The 25,489-nt window shown below is 45.1% G+C and overlaps 1 protein-coding gene across 1 annotated transcript in view; it reads left to right on the top strand.

Moving 5' to 3' along the window:
* The first annotated feature begins 1,509 nt into the window (after nt 1-1,509).
* ELOVL5 (ELOVL fatty acid elongase 5) overlaps nt 1,510-25,489 on the top strand; it is an 80,279-nt gene continuing 56,299 nt past the window's right edge. The window contains exon 1 of the mRNA XM_040983559.1: nt 1,510-1,665. The gene's annotated coding sequence lies outside the window, so the exon portion shown is untranslated. The remainder of the gene's footprint in view (nt 1,666-25,489) is intronic.

The raw sequence follows: 25,489 nt of genomic DNA, 5'->3' as shown, positions 1-25,489 counted from the left end.
AAGACTGTTTCCTCAAAGCAATACTACATCAACTTAAACACGTGCGAGTATGTGGAGATTTGAGCCCAATGATAGAACCTAAGAGCTACAGAATTAAGAAATAAATGAAGAGGAGGAGGTAGAGAAGAAGAAAACAGCTTTAATGAAAGTAACAAAAAAAGCCTGCCTTGTGGGAACGCCACATGGAGGCTACGGAGAAGTGGGAGAGTTACAATGTTTTGTTTGGGTTCCTTATCGGGTGAGTTAATGGGGTGGGGATGGGTTCAGTATCCTCTGTAGATTCTGGCTGGCCAGGAATCTAGTTCTGATGCTGCATAAGACCTTTCTGGAACTGTTACTCAGTGTATCATGTGAGCTTGTTGAGTTTTCTTGCTGCGTGGCCCACGAACGCAGTAAGGCAGAAGTCTGGACGATTTCTAGTGTGGCCATTGGTTAGTGCACAGTCTAGGGTGTCCTATGAGCTGCTGCTGACTGGGGGACTTCCTTCCAATGACATATGCACATATGTCATACATGCATAGATAGATAGATATAAATAGATAATGTCTCAGGAATCCTGAATTTCTGGCTGGAGAAATAGGAAAATGACCTTATTAATGAGCATATATGTAAATTATCTAATGCAACAGCTCAGAGCCCCGGACACAATGGGTATATGATAAGTGTATTGCAAACACACAAAAGAATGTGCTGACACTTAAATGGTTGGGACACTGGGTAATAGAAATAGAGCAGGAAGGACATCAGAACAAGGACTGCTTGAGACAGGGAAAGCTTAGCAGGGTGGGATGAGGGCCTTGCATTATCCAAATAGCAGTGACAAACAGCGAGACTCTTGTGCTTGTCTCCTGAGCCTCTTTTGTCTTAAACGCAGAATTTGCCTTTTTGAAGGACATTACTCTACTACGTTTTCTCCTTTGATAAGTCTATGGAATAATTCCTGGAAAAGAAATGGAGTTGGTAGTGAGAACTTCCCAGGAAAAACAACATGGTAACAAGCGGGTTGAGGTTCCAACAACAGTTTGGAGTGGCTTTTGTTGTTTATGTTGCTCTTTCATTCAAGGGCCTGACCTTCCCTTTAGAGTTTTCCATTAGCTTATAGCCCTTTCAGCTAAAACCCAAGACCTACATCCCTGTGGAAATTCTGGAGACGACTGCGAGGCAGAGCAGCCGCTGCCCAGAGGCGGTCACGGACGCCTGCCGCCGCTGGGATCACAAGCAACCCAGCTCAGGGCTGGGGGAACTTCACCGCCCCCATTGCGCAGGCTCTTCGTTCCTCGCGGGCTTGATAGGAAGTAAGCGGGATAAAATCACCCCGAGACACGTGAACCCACCGGGACCAACCCTGGCCTCGGGTCCTCACCGCATCCGATCCAGGAATTTACAATCACGAAAGTTCCACCGCCCCGCGATTGGCTGTGGCGCCGCATGACATCATAGCGCTTGATGAATCCTTCGCGCCCGGATTGGCTGGCCGCGCCATTGTGACGTCACGGTCAGCCCACGCTCTGATTGTAGATGCCCGGCGCCTTCCTCTTCCCATCGCGGCGGATCCTCGCTCCCGGCGCCTCCCTCCGACATCCTCGTCGGGCTGTCGGCCACGGGCGCTCCGCTCCGCCGCCGCCTCGCCGCTTCTCTGCGCCGCCGCTGCCTCGGGACCAGGAGGTAAGCCGGCAGCTCCAGGAAACTTCGGCCGCGGCCGCCGCTCGCCATGACACCCACGTTCTGGCGGCTGGGGCGCGGGAGGAGAGCCGCCGTTAGGTCCCGTCTCGGCTGCGGACCGAGGGCTGCCGGCGTGGCCGGTGCGCGCTCCACCCCGCGGCCGCCTGCCCGGTGCCTGGGCGCGGACAGCCGGCGCGGGGACAGCCCGGTGCCTGGGCGCGGACAGCCGGCGCGGGGACAGCCGGCGCGGGGCGCCGAGGCCGGAGAGGGCGCCTCGGGACTTTGCCCGCGATGCTGTGGCACCTGTTCGGCCGGGGCCAGCCGCGCGTGGGTACTTTGTCGCCAGCCGACAGACGCCGCGAGGACTTGACCCTGTACTCCAGACAGGAGCTGAGGGATGAACTCTCGGGGTGGGAGGTTCTAGCAGGGGAGCGCCCTGAACTCGCCTTTTGGCGGGCGAGGAGGACGAGACCTGGGCGAGTTGGGGGACCTTTTGCAGGGTGAGGGTTGGGTAGGCACACCGGCCACTCCGGCCTTGCCTCTTTCTCTCCGCCTCAGACAACCTTTAGGACCTTGTCTCTGCCCCTTGGAGGACGGAGGCCCGCAAGCTGGGGACCTCGTGGGTTTTTATTAAAACAGATAACCGCAGCCCTGAGTATTCGGGGAGGTTTGAGGCCGGTGGGAAACCCAGAGGGCGGGGACTAGAGGGAGACCCGGCGGCCCTTTTAGGAAGTCTGGGAGGGAGGCGCGGCGCTAGGGGCGGCCCTGGGACAGGCGAGCTGCGGGGCGCGTTGTCTTTTGAGTTGTAAGAAAAAGTGCCCTTTCAGTGTTTCCGCGCCAGGAAGACTGCCCTCCCCCCAACCTCGAGGCGCAGAGGGCAAAGCCCGGAGCACGAGTTGTTCTTTCCGACCGACCTTACAACTCCGTTGCCTTTTCTTCCAATTAGTACTTATCTTTGCTCACGATTTTGAGTTCAGACCACCTCCCTCTTCCTTGACTGATAGTCTGGAGAATGTGTTTGGCTGGATTTTTGCAAAAGGCGGTGGAGAGGGAGGGGAGTTAGAGGGGAAGGCAGGGGTGGAGGCGACGTGTGCGGCTTGAGAGAATCCTGTGCTTGACTTACTGGCTGGACTGTGAAACGAAGAGCTGCTACTGGGGAATTGTGAGGGAGTGAGCAGTGTTATTACTTATTTATTTATTTAAAATAGCGGGACCTAGGCAGGAAGTGCTTCGATGAGTGGCGTGGAAGAGCTTTTTAGGTTTCGAAACTCCTTTCTTCAACCACTTGGCAGGTACCTGTTGGTCTGCACTTGCTTTGCTTGCACATCTCGGGAAGCAGCCGAGTCTGATGCAGAGTCTACAGCCAGTCAGCCGGTTGTCTGTCCAGCATTAGATGGCTGGGGACCAACACTTGAGCCTTTCCAGCTGTTGTTGGAGTCAGGTTGAGTAGCTTTCCTAGTCCAGCTGGGTTTCTGCAGGAAAGCTCTACACTTGAAACAGAGATGGTGCTCATTTCCCCTTTGAAATTTCTAACCCCAGATTACAACTTCTCACTGTCCGGAACTTTTACTATACTGTCTCTCTTTTTGCGTTTTCATTTCTCTTTCGTTTCTGACTGGAGACAAAAGGAAAAAGCGTTGTAGATGATTGCAGAAGCATGGTTTTGTCCAGCATAGCCAAGAACTGTGTTGAGGAGGGCAAGGAGAGACCCTGTTTGAATTCTGTGGTCATAGTTACAAGTATCTCCTAACATGAGCCACCCCCTGAACTCGTTTTAGAAATGGATTTCCAGATGTTGGTGGTCCTGGGGCTGGTTTCATAAGATGACTTCCAACAATTCTGTGAACATGGCTGCCCCTGAGATTTCAGAAGATGATACAGAAGGAAGAGCCCAGCGTGGCTCTGCCAAACCCTGACTTGATGAGGGCTGCCTTCTCTATTTCTGCCATCAGCATAGCTCCCTGGTGCTTTGAGACCTCAGCCTTGAGTGTGTGGTTGGTAAGCACCTTTTTCACACTCCCTTCTCTTTTGCTCTCCACATACCTCTGACTTGTCCTGCTTGCAGAGGTGAATGTCCCGCCTTGGTTGTCTTACTTCCATCTTGAATTACGCAAACTCATGGCACAACTATGTTTACTTTCCTTTAGGCTAACTTTGGTGCCTTGTGGATACTGGAGCACAGTATCTTTTTCATCTTTTTCATTGCTTCTCTTTTTCATCTACTTATTCACCGGGCCCTGAAGTTGTTCTCTGATGTTTTGGGGTTTCCTCTCTGTGCCTTTCCATGTGTTTGCCATCAGTGGCATCATCCTCTGAATGAGTAAGCATGAAGTTGCTTGCATTTCTCAGCCAGCAGCATATGGTGGGGAATCTACAGATACAGACAACTGCTGTCTATGCATAATCCTTTTAACATCCTTGTGAGAAGTTTTCTCCCCGCTTAAAAAAAAAAAAGACCACGACTTGGGAACAAAGACCTGTAGATGTGAAGTGACTGGCCCAAATTCCAATAAAAAGCAAACAAACAAAAACAAACAAACAAAAACTCATGAAGAAACAAAAGGAGGTGATGTGTATGTTTGGTACCAAAATTTTTTCATAGCTTTTTGATGATTTGTGTCTTCCACAAGCTTTCTGTCTATTGCAGATTTCCTGGTCCTTTGTCCTCATAGGAATAGGTCATTTGTTCATGTGAATTTGTGCCACATGTTTAATCTGTGTACTCCATAACTTAATAATCTAACCTTGTGCCCTGATTAGCCATACAAATTTATTTTGTTATCTCACATTTGCCTTAAGTCTGCTCCCTTTTTTTTGTATGAACTCATTCTTTTTACTAATCCATTGACTTGTCAGTTTGGGTATATATGTAATGTGTGACTGGGTCATAGGTTAGGTATAAAGATGAATGATACTGTTCTGGACATTCCAAAGCCATTTTCCATCTTGGATCAAAAGAGAGTTAGATTTCTGGGACACCTATCTGCCCACTTCTGGGGGAATTTTATGGCATTGGTGTCTATGTATACAAGTTCCTGGCACTGCTGAATGATTAAGCATGCCTTTGGTACAAGAAACAGAAAACCTAACTCAGATTGGCTTATCTGTGTGTACCTGTCTTGAACAATGCTCAGAGACAAGGCTTTTATTCCATTTCTCGGTAGTGCTCCCAGATGTCCATTTTCCTTAGGCTGCATCTGCAAGATGACTGCCAGGAATTGTCTGGACATCCCTGTCCCCAGTACTTCTACGTGGAAACACTACTTTTTTTTAAAGATTTATTTTATTTTTATTGGAAAGGCAGATATACAGAGAGGAGGAGAGGCAGAGAGGAAGATCTTCCACCCTATCATTCACTCCCCAAGTGACCACAACGGCTGGAGCTGCACTGATCTGAAGCCTGGAGCCAGGAAGTTCCTCCAGGTCTTCCACACGGGTGCAGGGTCCCAAAGCCTTGGGTTGATCCACCTGCTTTCCCAGGCCACAAGCAGGGAGCTGGATGGGAAGTGAAATTGCCGAGATTAGAACCGGCACCTATAAGGGACCCTGGTGCGTTCAAGGTGAGGACTTTAGCTGCTAGGCCACTGTGCTGGGCCCTTCCACTACTTTTTAAACTCAAGCCTTGTTTGCCTAAAGCAGTGATCTGCCTTCAGGCTGGGTGAGCTTGAGCAGTAGCAGGTCAGCTGCAGTGACCTCTGCATGGACCTCCAGAATGTCAGCACCGAATAGATGGATGACTAGCTCAGATGGGACACGGTTGAATCAACACTTGATTTCAGCCTTCCATTTCATGGAGGGTTTTGTTTGCGCAACATTGAAAGGAAAACTCACATTTAAAATCAGAGAGAGTTTGGAGAACAAACAAGGACAGAATCATTGGGCAGAAAGAAAATAGCCCAATTGGCTGAAGCTGATAGAGAGGGTGGAAGTTGTTGTGCTAGTAATGGGAAGCTTTTAATGGAGCCATTGTTATGTGTCAGAACCTACATTGAACATAGTGGAAATTCATCTCCATTATTGCTACTGAAGTATTTCTACAGGTGAGGAAATGTAAACTCAAAGAAGCTTAGAGACTTGCCCAAGGTCATAGAGCGTTCCAGCCCTGATTGTCTTTGAAACTCTAGCCTGCTCACCCTCCTGAGGTGTTGGGTAACAGAATACTGCTACGCCTTTGAACTAGAAGGGTGCGACACAGAGTGCTGTGCTTGGAAACTGGAGTCTTGTCAGAATGTGTAAGATGCTTGGTGTGGATAAGGGCTAGGAGGCTATTAGAGGTGTCTCGGGAAGACCTGGAGCCCTAACCAGGAATACGGACAGGAGGGTACATGCAGGGTAGAACCTGAAAGCCAGTAGATTCTAGAGCTGATTGAAAGAAAGGATACTCTAAGACTGTGTGGAAGAAACATAGTATTGCAAGGAGGCCGGGGGGGGGGGGGGGGGGGGGGCGGGGAAGCTTTATAACTAGATAGAAGCTACCTGACAGCTCAGGCGGATGCCTAGAAGAAGCTGTATCTTCTTCTCTTTTCTGGATTTCTTCTCTTTGTGGCCTGGTTCTGTCTTGGCTGTTGCTTTAGTTGTCCTGCAAGTCCAGGCAGGTTTACTTTTTAACAAGTTTATATATATAATATATATACATATATATATAAACTAATATATATATAAACTTTTAAAAGTGTATATATATACATATATCTAAATATATATGTACTTTTAAAAGCTTATATATATATATACACATATACATATATATACTTTTAACAGCTGGGTAGAGATGTGGCTTAACAGCTAGCTAATCACTTCTCTGTATTTTACTATCACTGAAATCAGGATGTATGTACACCTTTTAGTGAAATTTCATTGGTGGGACAAGAAAAAAAGCCCAGCATTGTGAGAGCTCATGAAGCTGGCTGCTCGCAGAGCCATGAGTAATGACCAAAGCCCCTGGGTTCTTTCCATCAGGAAGGATACCTTGCCTCTCAAAGTAGGTATTAAATATGCACAGCCTCATGCTACAGGATCACAGTAATACACATGCAATTGTCTGTTTATAAAAATGAAAGTAATGGGAGAAGACTAGAAGGTGTGGCTGCTTCAGGAGGATGCTATTCTTGTAAAGGAACCTGGCTGCATGGTTTTTAATCCTTACTACCAACCAAAAGAAACCCAAATCTGAGCATCGATGTCTCTCTCCCTGTCTCTGCCTCTTTTAAAAGGGAAGATTTCTTTTTTTCCCCACTTTCACCAAGGATAAGTTCTTGGTTTCTGTTTGGCCAGTAATGGAAAATGTAGGGTTGAAATTGTTTGGGCCTAGTAAGGTCAGTGTCCGATTTAGTGTTGGAAATTGACAATTGGCCAAGCAAATTGCCGCTGCTGTTCTTTTTAAGATATTCTGTCCTAGCAGAATTAATTGTTCGAAAAAACCAAACTGGGGCTGGTATAGTGTCGCAGCAGGCTAATGTGCCATGTGTCGCCGGCATCCCTTGTGTAGGACAGTTTGTATCCTGGCTGCTCCGCTTTCAGTGCAGCTCCCTGCTAATGACCTGGAAAAGAAGCAGTGTATGGCTCAAGTCCTTGGGACCCTGCAGCCGTGTGAGAGATTCAGAAGAAGCTCCAGGCTTCCGAGTTTGGCCAGTTCGGCTCTGGCTGTTGCAACCATTTGGGGAGTGAATCAGCAGATAGAAAACCTCTTTCTCTCATTCTCTCTGAAATCTGCTTTTTGAATAAAAATAAATACAACTTTCTGATGTACTTATCTAACTCAAAAGCACAACCTGATTTAATTCCAGTTTTCTCTGACAGGAGCACCCAGCTTCCAGCCCAGATTTCCAGTCATAAATGTTGTCATTGCCAAACCTTCTGGATCCCTTGGGAGCTGCCATGGCGTGTTTCTTCCATGAGAACATTTTTAGTTAGCTTGTGGGTATTGGCTTTTAAAAGTGTGTGGTCTGGATTTAAAATATTCCTTCTTGGTAAATTTTAGGAAAAAGAAGTTCCCACTCTTCTTCTCCCCCTCCCTTGCCAGTTCGTTTGAGGTGTACTTGGAATTGCATCAGGCAAGAATGCATCTTACTGTTCCCCATGGCTTGAGTCAGGCTTCTGTATCTTTTGCTGTCTTGCTGACAGGCACTCCAAAAGTTTTTCTTTCAGCTCTTTAGATTTCGGGCTTGGAGAGAGAGGTGGTGACTGGCCTCATGATAGAGTGCCAGCATTGGAAGTGCTCCATAGGGACCGACCCACTTTCACTCCTGCTCTCCCTCGGGGCCCCTTACTGACCCTAGTACTTCCCAGTGTGGCCTTCCTGGCAAGGTGTGGCCCTTTTTCTGGGAACTGTAAGTAAGAAAACTTAAAAAACGGATTTAGTGATGATACTGAGACTGTCACACCTTCTCCGATTGGGATAGTAACCATTTTCTTGTGATTTTTAGCCATAATTCTTAGAGTTACACACAGATGTTCAAGTTCACAGGAATGTGTAGTATGAGAAAGCTATGTCTAAATTCAGGGATTCTTTCTTCTTTTGTATCGAACAGACTGATTTTTTAATTACACTTCCCATGAACTTCTTTTTTTAAAGATTTATTTTTATTATTTTTTATTGGAAAGGTAGATAATACAGAGAGGAGAGACAGAGGGGAAGATCTTCCGTCCGATGATTCAATCCCCAAGTGAGTGCAATGGCCAATACTATGCCGATCTGAAGCCAGGAGCCTCTTCCAGGTCTCCCACGCGGGTGCAGGGTCCCAAAGTTTTGGGCCGTCCTCGACTGCTTTCCCGGGCCACAGGCAGGGAGCTGGAAGGGAAGCGGGGCTGCTGGGATTAGAACTGGCGCCCATATGGGATCCTGGGAGTGCAAGGCGAGGACCTTAACCACTTGCGCCACCACGCCGGGTCCAACTTTCCATGAACTTTTGAAAATCCCTTACAACTTTGTTAACCCTCCTGCTGATGCTATTAATCTTCTTTGCTTGTGGGTCCCATTGCTGCTGTGTTGCCCCCAGAAGCCACCCTTACAAACCGTCATGGAAGCCCTGCCGGAGCATTGGGCGTGCAGGTGCTGATGTGCTGTTTCTGAGTTTCTGAGCCCCAGATTGCTTGTTTCTCTTTGTCTTGATGCACAGCAAAGGTTCTGGCAAGGTGACCTGTTGTGAATTTCTATTTTCCCCAAAGGATGGCTCTCATGATACCAGGTTCAATAATTATTCATTTGCTTCCCTGGGAATTTGGCAATGTGATGTGTGTCTCTAGGGGTGGTAGTCAGGGTCCCTCTGCTTCAGTTTTTGGCAGAGGAAATAGATTGCATTCAGATTTGCAGAAGTTGTTGACACCTCCATCTGCCATATTTGGTAGTTGATAGGCACCTCTGTGAAAATTTGAATTTGCTTCTGAAAATTTCTGGATGCTGTGTCTGTTACAGATTTGATGCGAAGTGAAAGAATCTGCCTTGCTGCTTTTGTGTGAGGAAGGCTGTAGGAAGTGGTTTGCAGATGATGCCTTCTGGATTAGCAGCCACAGCACACCTGTGTGGGTTCTTGGCCATGTCCTTAGGGCTTTCAGGGCTTAAACACATGCTTGGGACTCTTAGATTCTATCTAGAACTTAGAGGTGAAAGTTCCTGGGTCTGCACTGAAGGATGTAGGGACCATCAGTAGTGTAAGTGAAAGTTAAGTGGGGTGGTCACTTAATTTGGTTCACGTGGTAAGAAGATCCCTTTGTAACATAGGCTGCTTGTGAAGGCATTGTTTCTGATATCAGAAGGTTGGGAGTTCATGGGTTTAAATATCCTAGAGAAGAATGACTTGTGCATCAACTGGCTGGTAGAAAACTTCCCATTGTGAAAAAGACAAGGCTGTTGAGTGGACACTGACTAGCTGCAGACCACATCCTAGGCACTTGGCTGAAGTGCTTGACAGACGTGAAATCATCTTGGCCTTAGGAAGCCTCTTGATAGGTACTCAGTCCTACAGCTGAGCAGTCTGAAGCTCTTCCGCTCTGGGTGGCTGGACCAGCCGGGATCCACACCCAGGGAAGCTGAAATTGAGTCTCTGTTTATCCACCCTGCGTGTGGCAGGCTCATCAGACCTGCACAGTCATTTGCATGTACAGCCTGACATTTAGAAATCAGAGGAAAGAAAATTTGAATTTCTTATTTATTTCATTCTGGGTGGCTGATGGTAAAGCCAGTGTAGGGCTCCTCTAGGCAGAACTAAGCAACATGTTAGACAAAACTCACAGGAAATGACATTTATGATCAGGTCTTGAAAGGATGGCCCTTACCACTTTTTTAGAAGTTCTGAACTAAAGCTTCTTTTTTTTGGGGGGGGGGGAGATAATCAAAATTATAAACAGAGGTGTTTTATAAGTCTCTGGGGTGAGAAATTGGTGTTTAAAAGGCCTATTGTGCTTGGGAAAGAGCCTCTGGCCTTTGTTCTTACCTGGCTGCAGCCCCACCTGCATGTACAAGGTTTGCAGGACCTGAGAGGTGTGTTCTGGGAAGAAAGGGTGCCTAAATTCTCTAGGGAACCTCCTCCAATTTGCCTAGGATCTGTTGGGTGGAGATGGGGATCATGTGTATTCTGAAGATCCCAAGTAGACTATTCTTTTTTTTTTTTTTTTTTAAAGATTTATTTTTATTATTTTTTCATTGGAAAGGCGGATATACAGAGAGGAGAGACAGAGAGGAAGATCTTCTGTCCGATGATTCACTCCCCAAGTGAGCGCAACGGGTCGATACTATGCCGATCCGAAGCCAGGAGCCTCTTGCGGGTCTCCCACGCGGGTGCAGGGTCCCAAAGCTTTGGGCCGTCCTCGACTGCTTTCCCAGGCCACAGGCAGGGAGCTGGAAGGGAAGCGGGGCTGCCGGGATTAGAACCGGCGCCCATATGGGATCCCGGGCGTGAAAGGCGAGGACCTTTAACCACTTGCGCCACCGCGCCGGGCCCCCAAGTAGACTATTCTTATCCAGGTCCTGTGCTGGGCCTCTCTGTGTAGGGTGTAGACAGGCCACCCATCACCTTCAGTTCTCTGAGGGTTCTTGCTCAGCATGGGTCACAGAATGTGATGACTAGGGGTAGCTAATTGAATTCACAGGATAGCTTGTGTGCTTACATGGAACCTGACTAGGTGATGAGACAATTGGTTGCTTTAGACAGTCATACAGAAAGGAGGTGAATCTATGATTACTTGTATTTGCTTTTTAAAACATTAACACATCATGGGACCTGGTGCAATAGCCTCATGGCTAAAGTCCTCACCTTGTAGGCACTGGGATCCCACATGGTTGCTGGTTTGTGTCCTGGCTGCTCTGCTTCCCATCCAGCTCCCTGCCTTTTGGCCTGGGAGGGCAGTGGAGAATAACCCAAAGCCTTGGGGGACCCGGTGCCCATGTGGGAGACCTGGAAGAGGTTCCTGGCTCCTGGCTCCTGACTCCTGGCTCCTGGCTCCAGGCTCCAGGCTCCAGGCTTTGGATCAGCTTGGCTCCAGCCGTTGTGGCCACTTGGGGAGTGAATCAGCAGATGGAAGATGTTCTTCTCTGTCTCCCCTCTCTGTAAGTCTGCCTTTCCAATGAAAATAAATCTTAAAGAAATAAATAAAAAAAATTAGCACATCATAAGCAGCTTTCTCCCCATCTTTTTACACATTTTAACTCTGCCTTTTCCCTCTCTCTCTCTCACTCTCACACTCAAATAGCAGTTATAAATTGTGGGTGTTTAGATTGAAATTTTAAAAAGAAACATGCTTTCATTTTCCATGCCTTATTTATGTTACATGGGTTTGAATTACAATTTTTGAAGACATTTTCTGTTTGAGGGTTACTGTATCAGTTGTTTGTCTATGCTCAACTTGGGCTGTGGCATTGCCTTTGTGTGTTTAGTACAAATTAGCTCAGAGAACATGGTAATTTATTTAGAATACTCAAGTAACTGCATCAGTTAAATGACTGCAATCAGATAAGAATTACAAGAATTACTTCAGAGCCTCTTGAGTGTGTGTCTTCCAGCTATTTGTAATTGCGCCACCACGCCGGGTCCAACTTTCCATGAACTTTTGAAAATCCCTTACAACTTTGTTAACCCTCCTGCTGATGCTATTAATCTTCTTTGCTTGTGGGTCCCATTGCTGCTGTGTTGCCCCCAGAAGCCACCCTTACAAACCGTCATGGAAGCCCTGCCGGAGCATTGGGCGTGCAGGTGCTGATGTGCTGTTTCTGAGTTTCTGAGCCCCAGATTGCTTGTTTCTCTTTGTCTTGATGCACAGCAAAGGTTCTGGCAAGGTGACCTGTTGTGAATTTCTATTTTCCCCAAAGGATGGCTCTCATGATACCAGGTTCAATAATTATTCATTTGCTTCCCTGGGAATTTGGCAATGTGATGTGTGTCTCTAGGGGTGGTAGTCAGGGTCCCTCTGCTTCAGTTTTTGGCAGAGGAAATAGATTGCATTCAGATTTGCAGAAGTTGTTGACACCTCCATCTGCCATATTTGGTAGTTGATAGGCACCTCTGTGAAAATTTGAATTTGCTTCTGAAAATTTCTGGATGCTGTGTCTGTTACAGATTTGATGCGAAGTGAAAGAATCTGCCTTGCTGCTTTTGTGTGAGGAAGGCTGTAGGAAGTGGTTTGCAGATGATGCCTTCTGGATTAGCAGCCACAGCACACCTGTGTGGGTTCTTGGCCATGTCCTTAGGGCTTTCAGGGCTTAAACACATGCTTGGGACTCTTAGATTCTATCTAGAACTTAGAGGTGAAAGTTCCTGGGTCTGCACTGAAGGATGTAGGGACCATCAGTAGTGTAAGTGAAAGTTAAGTGGGGTGGTCACTTAATTTGGTTCACGTGGTAAGAAGATCCCTTTGTAACATAGGCTGCTTGTGAAGGCATTGTTTCTGATATCAGAAGGTTGGGAGTTCATGGGTTTAAATATCCTAGAGAAGAATGACTTGTGCATCAACTGGCTGGTAGAAAACTTCCCATTGTGAAAAAGACAAGGCTGTTGAGTGGACACTGACTAGCTGCAGACCACATCCTAGGCACTTGGCTGAAGTGCTTGACAGACGTGAAATCATCTTGGCCTTAGGAAGCCTCTTGATAGGTACTCAGTCCTACAGCTGAGCAGTCTGAAGCTCTTCCGCTCTGGGTGGCTGGACCAGCCGGGATCCACACCCAGGGAAGCTGAAATTGAGTCTCTGTTTATCCACCCTGCGTGTGGCAGGCTCATCAGACCTGCACAGTCATTTGCATGTACAGCCTGACATTTAGAAATCAGAGGAAAGAAAATTTGAATTTCTTATTTATTTCATTCTGGGTGGCTGATGGTAAAGCCAGTGTAGGGCTCCTCTAGGCAGAACTAAGCAACATGTTAGACAAAACTCACAGGAAATGACATTTATGATCAGGTCTTGAAAGGATGGCCCTTACCACTTTTTTAGAAGTTCTGAACTAAAGCTTCTTTTTTTTGGGGGGGGGGAGATAATCAAAATTATAAACAGAGGTGTTTTATAAGTCTCTGGGGTGAGAAATTGGTGTTTAAAAGGCCTATTGTGCTTGGGAAAGAGCCTCTGGCCTTTGTTCTTACCTGGCTGCAGCCCCACCTGCATGTACAAGGTTTGCAGGACCTGAGAGGTGTGTTCTGGGAAGAAAGGGTGCCTAAATTCTCTAGGGAACCTCCTCCAATTTGCCTAGGATCTGTTGGGTGGAGATGGGGATCATGTGTATTCTGAAGATCCCAAGTAGACTATTCTTTTTTTTTTTTTTTTTAAAGATTTATTTTTATTATTTTTTCATTGGAAAGGCGGATATACAGAGAGGAGAGACAGAGAGGAAGATCTTCTGTCCGATGATTCACTCCCCAAGTGAGCGCAACGGGTCGATACTATGCCGATCCGAAGCCAGGAGCCTCTTGCGGGTCTCCCACGCGGGTGCAGGGTCCCAAAGCTTTGGGCCGTCCTCGACTGCTTTCCCAGGCCACAGGCAGGGAGCTGGAAGGGAAGCGGGGCTGCCGGGATTAGAACCGGCGCCCATATGGGATCCCGGGCGTGAAAGGCGAGGACCTTTAACCACTTGCGCCACCGCGCCGGGCCCCCAAGTAGACTATTCTTATCCAGGTCCTGTGCTGGGCCTCTCTGTGTAGGGTGTAGACAGGCCACCCATCACCTTCAGTTCTCTGAGGGTTCTTGCTCAGCATGGGTCACAGAATGTGATGACTAGGGGTAGCTAATTGAATTCACAGGATAGCTTGTGTGCTTACATGGAACCTGACTAGGTGATGAGACAATTGGTTGCTTTAGACAGTCATACAGAAAGGAGGTAAATCTATGATTACTTGTATTTGCTTTTTAAAACATTAACACATCATGGGACCTGGTGCAATAGCCTCATGGCTAAAGTCCTCACCTTGTAGACACTGGGATCCCATATGGTTGCTGGTTTGTGTCCTGGCTGCTCTGCTTCCCATCCAGCTCCCTGCCTTTTGGCCTGGGAGGGCAGTGGAGAATAACCCAAAGCCTTGGGACCCGGTGCCCATGTGGGAGACCTGGAAGAGGTTCCTGGCTCCTGGCTCCTGACTCCTGGCTCCTGGCTCCTGGCTCCAGGCTCCAGGCTTTGGCCGTTGTGGCCACTTGGGGAGTGAATCAGCAGATGGAAGATGTTCTTCTCTGTCTCTCCTCTCTGTAAGTCTGCCTTTCCAATGAAAATAAATCTTAAAGAAATAAATAAAAAAAAATTAGCACATCATAAGCAGCTTTCTCCCCATCTTTTTACACATTTTAACTCTGCCTTTTCCCTCTCTCTCTCTCACTCTCACACTCAAACAGCAGTTATAAATTGTGGGTGTTTAGATTGAAATTTTAAAAAGAAACATGTTTTCATTTTCCATGCCTTATTTATGTTACATGGGTTTGAATTACAATTTTTGAAGACATTTTCTGTTTGAGGGTTACTGTATCAGTTGTTTGTCTATGCTCAACTTGGGCTGTGGCATTGCCTTTGTGTGTTTAGTACAAATTAGCTCAGAGAACATGGTAATTTATTTAGAATACTCAAGTAACTGCATCAGTTAAATGACTGCAATCAGATAAGAATTACAAGTGGCTGCCCACAGAAGAAGATGTTACTTCAGAGCCTCTTGAGTGTGTGTCTTCCAGCTATTTGTAATTGCAGGCTGTTGCTTTATATGTTTAGAATAGGGCTGAAAAAGCAGACCTTGAAGGAGGCAGTGAATGGCATGCATAGTCACCTTGTGCAGTATCTGCCTTGGCCCTGTTTTTGTCTGTTCTGCAGGTATGCTTCTTGCAAGCAAGTGCTTGCTCTGTGAAATAGGTGGGAGCACTCCCCAAAGCTCACGAAAGCTGATATCTCGGAGTCCCTAGGAAATGCTGTACTTACTGGGGTGACTTCATTTTCAGAACAGCTCCCTTTTTTTCCTCTGCAAGGAATGACAGGGTTTGAATAGGGCTCAGTAACCTGAAAGGAAGTTGGCTGTGACTGATCTGACAGTGTGGGCGGTGCTTTGCATTGAGCAGTGGTACAGAATTCATCATCTTTTTTGAGAAAAGTGACTGGCATATTTGCAAGAGCCTCCCACAGTTCAAGATAATTACTCACTGGGTGGTTGCTTGCCCCCATGGACTCCACCTGTCCATCCATTGTCCATCAAATGTTTCTAACCCACTCCTTTGTCCTGCACCTCATCAGCTCGGTTGGTATGGATGTCCTCACTAACCTGTTCTGTCGACCAATATGATCCGTTTGTCCAACCATCTAGGTCCCTTTCTCTCATCACCCACCTTCTACCCTGCTCCTGGCAGTCATTATATATTCTCAGGTTCACACTTCTCTCTGTCCTTCTGAGCCACTACTCTGCCAGTGTTCCAGCCTTTGTAGGATGTTGTTGCTTTAAAAAGCTTTTGGGGGCCTGGCGCGATGGCGCAAGTGGTTAAGGTCCTCGCCTTGCACGCCCGGGATCCCATATGGGCGCTGGTTCTAATCCCGACAGCCCCGCTTCCCTTCCAGCTCCCTGCGTGTGGCCTGGGAAAGCAGTCGAGGACAGCCCAAAGCTTTGGGACCCTGCACCCACGTGGGAGACCCGGAAGAAGCTCCTGGCTTCGGATTGGCATAGCATCGGCCGTTGCGCTCACTTGGGGAGTGAATCATCGGACGGAGGATCTTCCCCTCTGTCTCTCCTCTCTGTATTATCCGCCTTTCCAATAAAAATAAAATAAATATTTTTTAAAAAAAAAGCTTTTGGAAAACTTGAACTTGAAAGATGTTTGGTGGGTGAGGGTATTGTGGCATAGTGAATTAAGCCAGTATTTGGGATATTCACATTCCGTATCAGAGTGCGTCGGTGTGCATCTCAGCTGGCCTCTTGGTTCCTGTCTGTGCATTCCCCGGAAGGAGCAATTGGTGGCTCAGCTGGCTGAATCTCTGCCACCCAAGTGGGAGACACATTACATCTTAGCCACCTGTCTTCAACCTGGACTAGTCGGGGCTGCTGGGAACATTCAGGGAGTGAACTAGCAGGTGTGAGATGACTGCCTGTCTTCTCTCTGTTTCTCTGCCTTTGGAATAAACTAAGTAAAAGTCTTTAACAGCAGTAAATAACATTTCTTTTGGTGCAAAAAGTTTTCAAGTTCATACTTCAGAAAGTTAGCAGGAATGCATCTTTGGGAACATATGCAAGGATTCTGCATTTTTTGCACCAAAGTAAGCTATCACTTTAATTTTTCCATGAAATACTGCCATGCATCCTAGATTACTGTCGTTTCTCCCTCATGGCTTTCTTTGTGCTCCTGACCCTGCTCTGTTAACAGAGTGGTGTTTTGGAATATTTACAGGGTCATTACAATCCTGTCTGAGAGCTTTGTTTATACCCTTGATCCTGTGTCGTGTCGTGTCCTGTTTCTTGCTTTGCCAGCACCTTTCACCCCGAGCATGCCAGGTTTGCAGTACCCAAATGTGCACCGCCTGTTCCCATCTCCACTCAGCAGGGGCTGGATTTATGTAGCTTCATGACTGGAGCATGCTTCGCTCTGTATTCCAGTAATTAGTGGCTGTTGGGCAGGCAATATATCTAGCTATTATTTGAAGGAATGTATCTTAAACACATAGGGCCTTTCACATAGACTGTTCTATAACCTGTGCTAGTGGCTGTGTCAGGCTGAATGTGTCTCTGAAGGCTGGCAACACTTGAGCAGTGAGGAGCCCACCTGGGCACAGGATTTCTCAGGTCCAGGGAGTGAAACAAGAGACCATGCAAATTGCCAGACATTCCACCTGTGAAACTAGACTTCCAGGTGCTATGATTTTAAAGGGCCTTGCTCATTTGCATGCTACTTTGTTAAACTTTCAGGAAGACTATGCGTCTATAAGAAATAAGACTCTAGTGTGTTTATCTAACTCTTCCATGATTATATATTTTTTTAAAGATTTATTTTGTCTTTATTTGAAAGGCAGTGTTACAGAGAGAAGGAAAGTCAGAGTGAGAGATCTGCAAAACTCACTTGTTCACTCTTCAGGTGGCTGCAGTGGTCAGAGCTGTGCTGATCCACGGCCAGGAGCCTGGAGCTTCCTCCGGGACTGCCATGTCAGTGCAGGGGCCCAAGGACTTGAGCCATTCTCGGCTGTTTTTCCCTGACCATAAACAGGGAGTTGGAGCCATGATAATATTGCAGTCTTTTTAAACTTGATTTTGTTTCGCAGTAGCATGGAATTCAGGCTAAAGTAGACCATACAGGTTGGACAGAGCCTGTTTAGTAGCGTTGTGGTCATTAGTTCTTGGATAACTCATACTCGCTGTTGAACATTTCAACACACCGTGTTCTGATGTGAAAGGTGGATCTTACAGAGACACGTTGAGCAGTCCAGTTAGAGGCATAGATTGTAATTCAATAGAAAAGATGAGGTATGTACTTGAGCCAACATAATTTATTGATACTGCCAAATGATTATGCTGAAGTATTATTCAGCTGCATGGGTTCCCAAAATATTAATGTCTTCAATATGGGGATTTCAAAACAAAGAAGAAATGTCTTGCCCATGAAAGGTCATCCAGATCTGATGGAACCCTCTCTTAATTTCCTTCTGCCTCACTGTACGTAAAACCCCAGCTTCAGGCAGCAGAAATGGAGAAGTACGTAGGGCAGAAGTGCTGAGACCAAGCTTAAGAGTTCAAGTGCTTTTCCTAGGGTCACACAGCTGCCTGTAGAACCTGAATCTATACTGTTTCCTTTTTGTTGCTGTTGAATATGCTGCTTTTGGGGGAGGAGGACAGAATTGTAAGCATTTTGGAGAAGTCCGACCTTACTCTGGCGGGAAGAATTAGGTGGAAGGTAGGTGACATTTGATGTGGGTCTTAGAAGATGAGTAATTTGGAAAGGTGAGTGGAGAGAACGTGCTCGATGAGAAAAATATGTGAAAGTGGGTGTGTAGGGGAGAAGCCCCTATGCTTTTGGTGCTCCTTAGTTCTGTGTTTGGAGTATGGTATGCGATATTGTAAAAAAAAAAAATCACTATAATGTCTCAGAAGCGTGTTGAAATTACAGAGGGCTCTCAATAGGATGATGTGTGATTTAATTATTTAACCAGTTAACATTTGGTGAAAGGCTAGCTTGATCTCAACAGCAAAGTCTTCATTTTGTTTCACTTTCGTCTCTGTTAGTAAGTAGTTGTCCTTAATGCTCCCCCTCCCCACCCCAACCACGTGCTCTTGCTCAGCACCCGTGACTCTGGGAAAATAGGCAGGGGGAATTCAGCGTGCTGGACAGTATTCTGGTTTATCTTGTTGGGCCCAGAATACCACAAGCGTCCTTCAACATGACATTAGGAAGTAGAAGAGCAATAGAAAAATGACACTGGGAGGAGACTCATCCCCGTATAGTGCTGCTGACCTTGAAAATGAGGAAGGCATTGAGGACCAAGCAGTGCAGGATTTTCTGTGAGAGCTTCCAGAAAGCGGTGTAACCCTGGAGACAGCTTAGTTAATTTAGCACGGTGCAGCCCATTTTTGGCCTTCTGACCTGTAAGACAAGCTTGTGCTCTAAGCCACTGGGTCTGATTTGCTTTAATAGCCATAGGAAATGAGTACAATGGTCGTCAGTATTTGTTTAGAGTGAATGTGGAGTTGTGTATTAAGAGATTAATCTGCTAGGTTGACTAAAAAGATTCATTTTATATTTATTGAAAAGTCAGATGTACAGAGAGGAGGACAGACAGGAAGGTTTTCCATCTGATGATTCATTCCCCAAGCGGCCACAACAGCTGGAGTTGTGCTGATCCGAAGCCAGGAGCCTGGAGCCTCTTTCGGGTCTCCCATGCGGGTACAGGGTCACAAGACTTTGCGCCACTCTTGACTGCTTTCACAGGCCACAAACAGGGATCTGGATGGGAAGCAGGGCTGCCAGGATTAGAACTGGCCACCATATGGGATCCTGGCGCCTGCAAGCGAGGACTTTAGCAACTAGACTACTGCACTGGGCCCTGATTTCTTTTTAGGTGAATTGAATGGGAGGGGTTTCTGGGGGCCGTGGAAAAGTGTTCTGGATAAGAAGTGATCAGGCCAAGATTGAAAACCATGGTGTATCAGGGATAGGTGACAAAAACTGCAGGCTCATGGGCAGACCTGGGGCCCAGGGGTGGGGCGTGCTTTCCAGAGTGGGGGAGTCCAGCCTGCTTTCAGGGCAGAATTCATTGGGCAGTTCTGGGACTGGCAACAGAAAGAGTAGAATCAGAAATTATGAGAGAATGGGTTGGCTTGTTCAGTTTAGGGTTCAGATGTATCCTGTGTCGGGGAGAACAGGTGGCAACAGATCCTTGAGGCTGGGATTGGAATGCACAATGGGTGTCATTGAACATGACTTACCTATGCCCTATAGATTTGTCTGGTGAGAAACCTGGTAACCCTTACAACAGATACACCAGGTCACCATCCCTGCAGAGAGAGAAGGAAAAACAGACTGAAATTTAGTCTGTCCTCTTGCATTCACCACACAGACTCCAGGTGTATGAGGGAAGAGTCAGTTCTGCAGCAGATGCCAGCTGGGCATCCAATAATCCAACTCAGTTCGTGCACGCTGCCTGGAGGTCAGGTCAGAGCATGTGGTGTGGGGGCTTCGCCTCTGATCCTGCTCCCACTGCAAGCTGCCAGTCTGCTTCCTTTTCTGTCAGTTTTGCCGGTCAGTTTTACTGTGATTATAAAGGAGATTTAAAGGACACATTGAATAGATCTGAAGAGATACATGGCATGAGGTCTGCTTGTTGTTCATCTTGCAGTGAGCCTCTGTTCAGTTGTCGAGAAGCTCGCTGGACCTTGTTTTAGGGGTTTTAGGGAGGCTTACCTGAGGCGTGAACAACCATGGAGAAATGTGATTGGGCAAGATGGGCCCTAAGGCGCCTTCTGGGTGAGAACCCAGTGGAGCCTATTTGTTTGGAATCTTCTTGCCTACTCCAGGCAGCACTGCTTCCTCCAGGATGTGGGCAAGACCCCTTCTGAAGTAGAAAGCCTAGTCCTGCTGTGGGAGAATTGCTTTATGACTGACTGCGAGACAGAAAATCCGGAGATTAGGGTCCAGTTTTAGTTTCTGTGGCCTGCAGCTGGCAAGAGAAATTGCAGTTTCTGTGGCTTTGTTGGAGGAGAGAAGGGAGCAGGTGGAAGGAGGTCAGAGATTGCAGGAGAGGTTTTGCTCCCTGAGGCCTGCCTCTGAATCTTTAGTACTCCGCATTGTAACAAAAAACTGAAAAATTTGGGTGCAGAAGTTCAGAATCAACTCGGATGTAGTGATTAGAAGTACAGCCCATTTCCTGAGAAATGGGAGAGAAACCATGTTAGAACAATTATGTAGAACCCACGTACAAGTTTACTCCCAAATGGCTGCAGCCACCAGGACTGAGTGAGGCCAGAACCAGGAGCCCCGGGGTCCAGTTGCGGTTTCCTAAGTGTGTGGCAGGGACCCAAGCATTTGGGCCATCCTCCGCTGCAGTCGCACATGCATTAGCAGGAAGCAGGCAGGGACTAGAAGTGATAGCCACATGGAACGTTAGTATCATAGACTACGGCTTAACCCATTGTACTACAGTGCCAGCCCTGGAATGTAATTTAAACATTGGATATCTCATAAAGATATGAGGCATGGCTAATAAAATAATGACTTCTATAAACCGCTAGTTTAATTATAGTTGCTGTTAACTTATATTTCATTCTCCAAAAGGGGAAGTAATACTGGAGCAAGACCTCCCATTCATTACACGTTGACCAAGTTTTCTGTTCTCCCTTCGGTTGGCGCTCTGATTGGCTGAAATCAGAAATATGTGTGCTAAGTTGCCATGTTGTTGTTCACGTAGCACAGAGCCATGCAGAGATCCTGAAAGCGTCAGCTGAGTGCAGCATCATGTTCTTCAGTTCCTCAGTGTTGACGTGGAGCTGTGCCGGCCACTGTAGTTGGTTGTTTTTTTTCCTGTTTGGATCGTTTTCCTGTATGAGGCAATCTCCCCGTCTTTCAGGCTTCTCTTGGTAATGTTTTCCAAACAAAAAAGCAAACAGAAAACCTGTGGTTGGAGAAACCTGAAGGTGTTCTGCTCTGGTGGTAGTAACGTGATGACTGCTCCGAGCTCTTCGTGTGAGAGTATTGGATGTCTTGATTATACTTGGGGGTGTGTCATGGGAAGGTGGACCCCCATAATGGGACCTCCTTTCATATTGGCGTTATTCTGTTGGTGAAGGAATGCGCTTCCAGACCATGAAGGGAAAGGTGCTTGGCAGAGTAAAATGGCACGCTCAGATTCTGACTTTCAAGGCAGTGTGTTGTAATTTTTTTCATTCATTGCCTCTACCACCACTCATAGCCCGTGTATAGATATGTGTGTCTACAAATACTTAAAGACTTAGGGAAGGTTAATAATTTAAAACATGTCACGTTAGTGTCTAATGTAATTTAGTCACAGGCAATTTGGCTTCTCTTATTATTTGTGATTTAAAATTTAAGTCTGCAGTGAATAAATTATCAAAAGGAGTTTCCTCATTTGGACCAGAGGTTAATATTCTTGAGCTAACCCAGCACTCATTTTTTTGCCCATGTCATAACATGAAAAGCAGCTCTTGGTTGGGTTAAATTTCACTTACTGCCACATTACATATAATTTGATAAGTTAGTAGAGAGCCAGAAAGAACATATTTCACAGGTGACTGTTAATGAGAATTATTGTGTGTTAGCACAGTGCCAGAATGCCTGTTTTAACAAAACAAAGGCTTTGTTCATTGTATAAAATCTGTGTACTCTAAATTTAACTGTGGACATTGAGTATAAAGATTCTTTTTTATTTTGAGGTGATGAGGTGATGATATTTCAAAGGTTTTTGGAAAAATAAATATAAGGATAAAAAGTTTGAAATACATGCCTTTTTTTATAGTTTATATTTTATGTGACTTTCTGAAAAGATCCTTCATAAAGTTTTACCTTTTTTTGCACCAAAATACACTTAACTTTTAATTTTCTGTTTTCTTGAAATACTCACATATGGGATATTTGCTTTTAAGCTAAGAAGCTCAATGCATGCCTTTTTAAAAATAAACCTTATAGAAAGGGGAAAAACTTCTGAACACACTTCTAGCACAACTGTCAAATTCTGAAACTTGTACTTTTAAAAGTTAACAGAAACCTCAGAGATGCTTGCTGATGTTTACCTTAATGGAGTTTTAAAAAAATTATTTTAAAATGTTATTTTCAAATAAAATTTCTAAGTAATTATTGTTTAAATAATAACTATTACATGATAGCATAACTTACTTGTTTATGAACTGTATACTTTCCAAAATGAAATAATTTAGTGCTAATAGGTAGTGTTTGACCTTCTTGCCAGTCTTTTAGGTCTCTGGCATAATGAAATACAGCTGGATCTTCTTACTCGCCTCTGTAGCCAAGCTGTTGAACTATCTTACATTATGTAGCCTCTGGAAAACTTGGTAGTAATGCAAAAGGAGAAAGTACTACCTTAATGGGATTATATATAGAGAGTAATACCTTAATAAGATAGCTTTGATCAGGCCCTGCATGATGACTCATTAGCTAATCCTTCCGTTGCAAGTGCTGGGATCCCGTATAGGTACCAGTTCATGTCCTGACTGCTCCACTTCCTATCTACCTCCCTACTTTTGGCCAGGGAAAGCAGTCGAGGATGGCCCCAAAGCCTTGGGACCCTGCACCTTCATGGGACACCTGGAAGAAGCTCCTGGCTCCTGGCTTTAGAATGATTCAGCTCTGGCTGTTGTGACCAATTGGGGAGTGAACCAGTGGATGGAAGGTTTTTTTTCTCTCTGTAACTCTCTCTGTAACTTCTTTTCCAATGAAGGGGTAACTAGACTATTAGATTAGCTATATGAAATGATCTTTTTTGTGTGTGTCTTTAAAGAGTCAGCCTTTTGCTTCACTGAGTGTTTTTTTTTTTTTTTAAACTCTTTGGTGGCCATTTCCTCCTGTTTTCTTCTAATTTCTTGATTCATGATGCAAGATCATGTATGTCACATTAACATTTGAATGTCATTGACTGAACTGACTTTAGTCCTTAGCAGATAAATGTTTCTGAGTTTCCTATTCAGGCATAATAACAGTAAATTCATGCCGCGTAACTCTTGGGTACGTATTCTACTCGGACCACTGTAGTGGTTAGTTTTAAAAAAATTTTAAGTTACTAATTAAATGTATTAAAAATAAAAATCCAAAGTGGAGAAGAGTAGATGAATGGACTGAGGTCTGTAGCACCAGTTTTTTGGATGATTGTCTTGTTGTTGTTTATGTGTTATAATATTTGGGCCTTCAGGTTGACTATCTCTTGGAATAGTTGTAAAAATAGCTAGTTTCAAGGAGGAGGGTTAGCCTGATGGTTATGACACTCATTCACGTAGTAGAGTATACAAGTTTGCTACTCATCTTTGACCCTTGGCTCCTCATATAGACCTGGGGAGACAACAGTGAGGGGTCAAGTAGTTGAGACCCTGCCACCCACGTGGGAGACCTGGAACTTTCCTCTTCTAAACTTAACTCTGGTTACAGACATTTGGGGTACGAATCAGCAAATGGGAACTCTTTTGGCCTCTCAAGTAAGTAAGGCTTTCTTTTTTAAATTATGCTTTGTTCAGTATTGTTTACTTTTTTTTTTTTTTTTAATTTTGGCTAAAGCCTTGTTTAAATAAGACTTGCTGTGTCATGTCCCACATCTCCACCTTGTCTTATGTAACCATTTGATTTTAATTCCATGTTTTGAAGAAAGATCTCTCTGGCTTTTTTGTTAATGTTGGATCCTGTTAAGTGTACTCTGAGTACTGGTTCATAGAGCGTTAGCCTCTTTTGATTTTGTTGTAGGGAATTCTTGGGATACTTATAATCCCAGGTTCTGTGCTACTTGAATTAAGTACTGGTTGTCAGGCTGCTGCATTTTAATGTTTTAACCGGAGATTTTTATGTATAGGATATGCTTTGCATTGAGGTAGACACTAGCTACATGTAGTTAATGCATACTTAAAAATGGTTAATACACCTGAATTTTCAATTTTATTTAATTTCAGTTAGTTTAAATAGTCAGGTATGACCTATGTCTGTCATTGTGTGTAACGCCAAAGTTACCTGACTGCTTCTTCAGAAAAGTTTTAATCCATAATAATTGTACATGTTTATGGAGTATGGTGTGATGATTTGACAGACATATCCAATGTGTGATGATCAGATAAGGGTAATTAGCATTAAAGTGAGAACTTGAAACTCCTCTCTCTAAGCTGTTTTATAATGTATATTAACTAAATTGTCAGTCAGTCTGCTATACCATACTTACTCTTCCTGTTTTCTGGTACCTATTATCCATCCTCCTTCTCTTCCAAACCCCTCCCCTTTCCAGTCACCAGTGACCATGCTCCTGCTCTTTCTGTGAGATCAACTTACCTTGGCTTCCATATAGGAGAGAGAATATACCGTATCTGATTGCATTTGTCAGGCTTATTTCCCATAAAATAGCGTCCTCCGGTGCCATTCATATTGCTGTAGATGACAAGATTTCTTTGTTTTTGATGACCGAATCTCTCTTAAATCCATTTGTCTGTTGTTGGACATTCTGGTCTGTTCCTTATTTTGACTATCATGAATAGTGATACAATAAACTTGTACTTGAAGATGTCTCTTCTACAGACCGATTTTTTTTTCCCCAACTGATTTTTTAATTCCTTTGAGTATTTGATCCAGTGTTGGGATTGCTAGGTAATTGTTCTAGTTTTTTTGGGGGGGAGGGAGAACATACATACTGTTTGCTTCCAACAGAGATTAAGAGCATCTTTCTCCCCAATTGCGATATCCTTTCTTTTTGATAATAGCTATCGTGAGTAGGATAAAATGATACTTCATTGTGTTTCTGAGCTGCATTTCCCTGGTGATTCATGATGTTGAACATGTTTTTTATATACTTGCTCCACAATTTGAGAAAATCTGCTCAGATTATTTGTCCATCTTTTTCATAACTTTTTTTTTTGCTATTAAACTGTTTGAATTCCTTATATATCCTTGATATTAATCCCTTGTTGGATGAGTAGATTGCAAATATTTGCTGATTGTCTCTGGCAGCTTTTTTTTAATGACACATCCCTGGCACATTCCTGACCTCGGTGTTTCTTGCAGGCTCATCCATTCATTTTAATGAGAGTGTTGTTTTAATACTATGTTGGTCTCAGATGTGTCATAACAGGTAAATTTGACTCTCACTTACTTAGCCTTAATCCTAGAAATAGAACCAAGAGGTATATAGCAAATTCTAAAGGAAGCTGTTGATACTGGCTGCTTTTTTTTTTTTTTTTAAATAAGATCT

This window comes from Ochotona curzoniae, unplaced genomic scaffold, assembly GCF_017591425.1.
Source record: "Ochotona curzoniae isolate NIBS_2020 unplaced genomic scaffold, NIBS_Ocur_1.0 contig_3819, whole genome shotgun sequence".
NCBI classification, from domain to species: domain Eukaryota; kingdom Metazoa; phylum Chordata; class Mammalia; order Lagomorpha; family Ochotonidae; genus Ochotona; species Ochotona curzoniae.
Note: the sequence above shows the minus strand (reverse complement) of the source record. Positions and strands in the feature narration are given on the sequence as shown.